At 46.0% G+C, this 2240-nt stretch overlaps 1 protein-coding gene across 1 annotated transcript in view; it reads right to left on the bottom strand.

The window, feature by feature from the left end:
• TRIP4 (thyroid hormone receptor interactor 4) overlaps window positions 1-2240 on the bottom strand; it is a 76022-nt gene that overhangs the window by 10337 nt on the left and 63445 nt on the right. The gene's annotated exons all lie outside the window — the stretch shown is intronic.

Here is a 2240-nt window from a genome sequence, read left to right as displayed (position 1 = left end):
ATTTTTTGTATTTTTAGTAGAGACAGGGTTTCACTGTGGTCCGGATCTCCTGACCTTGTGATCCACCCGCCTCAGCCTCCCAAAGTGCTGGGATTACAGGCGTGAGCCATTGCGCCCGGCCTAAAGATAGGAATTTATTAAAGCTTTCTCCTAAGAATGTCACTCCCCTCCCCATCATGAAACCTTATGGAGAAAAATGAAGGCCCTAAAGGTCCTGAAGTTATAGAGAAAGTACTAAAGTAAAACGTTTCAGAGAAATATCTAAACCCCACTCAGAACATTTTTTCACAGGACTTTAGGCAGCAGATGAAAACCAAGCCAGGGGAAGAAGCTACGAAAAGGGAAGTAGGACTAAAGATCAAGTAACAGTGGGTCTGAGAGAGAGTATCTACCACCGTTTCCTCCTACCACCAGTGTTGCCACCAGTGCCTAGAGGAAGGTGAAAATGAAATGGAGGAGGAAGGGGTAGACTGCCAGAACCAAAACAGAGAGAGGGTAAAATGGAGATCTAAATTCTAAATAGGGCCAGGTGTGGTGGCTCACACCTGTAATCCTAACACTTTAGGAGGCCAAGGCAGGAGGATCACTTGAGACCAAACTGGGCAACATAGTGAGACCTCATCTCTACCAAAAATTTAAAAATCATCTGGGTGTGGTGGCACATACCTGTAGTCCCAGGTACTTTGGGGGCTGAGGTGGGAGGATTACTTTATCCCAGGAAGTGGAGGCTGCAATGAGTCATAATTGCACAACTGCACTCCAGGCTAGGTGACAGGCCGAGGCCCTATCTCAAAAATAAATAAATCCTTAATAGTGGAGAAAAGAAAGGATTTCCAGGGCTACTGGGCCACCAACTGGAGTACCGTCTGAAGTAAATAATTTGTGTCAGTTAAGGGCAACTTGGTTCAGATCTTCCAATGTGTAGGAATCTTAGGATCTTATCAATCAAAATGTTGCCTGAATGTTGCAGTAAATATACATTAATGTGAATTCCTACTCCAAGCATTTCATTTTGTGATTCAAAGCAGTGTTATTTAAAGTGTAGCCAGCTGGCCAATAGCATCAGTATCACCTGAGAGCAGGATTGAGGAACCTGTGTTTTAACAGCTTGCTAGGTGATTTTTAGTTACATTATAGTTTGAGAAGTACTTCTCTAGGGCATAGATTTATAAAATGGCTAGTTGGTCCCCAAAGTATTGGATGAGGGAGAGTTGTGCACCAGTGAGGACAATGCATGCCCTAGAATCACGCAATTCACACAATGGGAAAGCAGTGACAAAGAGGCACAAAATGGTAACTGACATGAGCAAATGGGAGACAGTTGCTGATGTTGCTTTTCCAAGGATGTTAGGCAGGGAGGACACCACCACTATATATGTGGGTTTTTTTTGTTTTGTTTTGTTTTGTTTTGTTTTGAGACAGAGTCTCGCTCTGTCGCCCAGGCTGGAGTGCAGTGGTGCAACCTCGACTCACTGTAAGCTCTACCTCCCGGGTTCACACCATTCTCCTGCCTCAGCCTCCCGAGTAGCCGGGACTACAGGCACCTGCTACCGTGCCTGGCTAATTTTTTGTATGTTTAGTACAAACAGGGTTTCACTGTGTTAGCCAGGATGGTCTCGATTTTCTGACCTTGTGATCCACCCGCCTCGGCCTCCCCAAGTGCTGGGATTACAGGCGTAAGCCACAGCGCCTGGCCCACTATATGTGTTTTGAGACTGCTTTGAAATAGAAGAGGCTGCTCTGGGACAGAGGAAGACAAGATGGGTCCCAGCTACTCAGGACGCTGATGTGGGAGGATTAGACCTGGGAGGTGTAGGCTACAGTGGGCCATGATCATGCCACTGCACTCCAGCCTGGGTGACAGAGCAAGACCCTGTCTCAATCAATTAACTAATAAAAATTTTAAAAAGGAATGAAAAGCAAGAGAGCCAAGGCTCTGGGAACCAATAATGAAGAGAAATGTGGGAAGTGGTGTCTCTAAAACAGATGCTCAATAAATACTTAAAATGTTAAGTCTGTTTTTTTTTGAGATGGAGTTTCACTCTTGTTGCCTAGGCTGGAGTGCAGTGGCGCAATCTCGGCTCACTGCAACCTCCACCTCCCAAGTTCAAGCGATTCTCCCGTCTCAGCCTCCCGAGTAGCTGGGATTACAGGCGCCCACCACCATGCCCAGTTAATTTTTTGTATTTTTAGTAGAGACGGGGTTTCACCATGTTGGCCAGGCTGGTCTCGAACTCCTG

Source organism: Mandrillus leucophaeus, unplaced genomic scaffold (assembly GCF_000951045.1).
Source record: "Mandrillus leucophaeus isolate KB7577 unplaced genomic scaffold, Mleu.le_1.0 Scaffold12, whole genome shotgun sequence".
Lineage (NCBI taxonomy): Eukaryota > Metazoa > Chordata > Mammalia > Primates > Cercopithecidae > Mandrillus > Mandrillus leucophaeus.
Note: the sequence above shows the minus strand (reverse complement) of the source record. Positions and strands in the feature narration are given on the sequence as shown.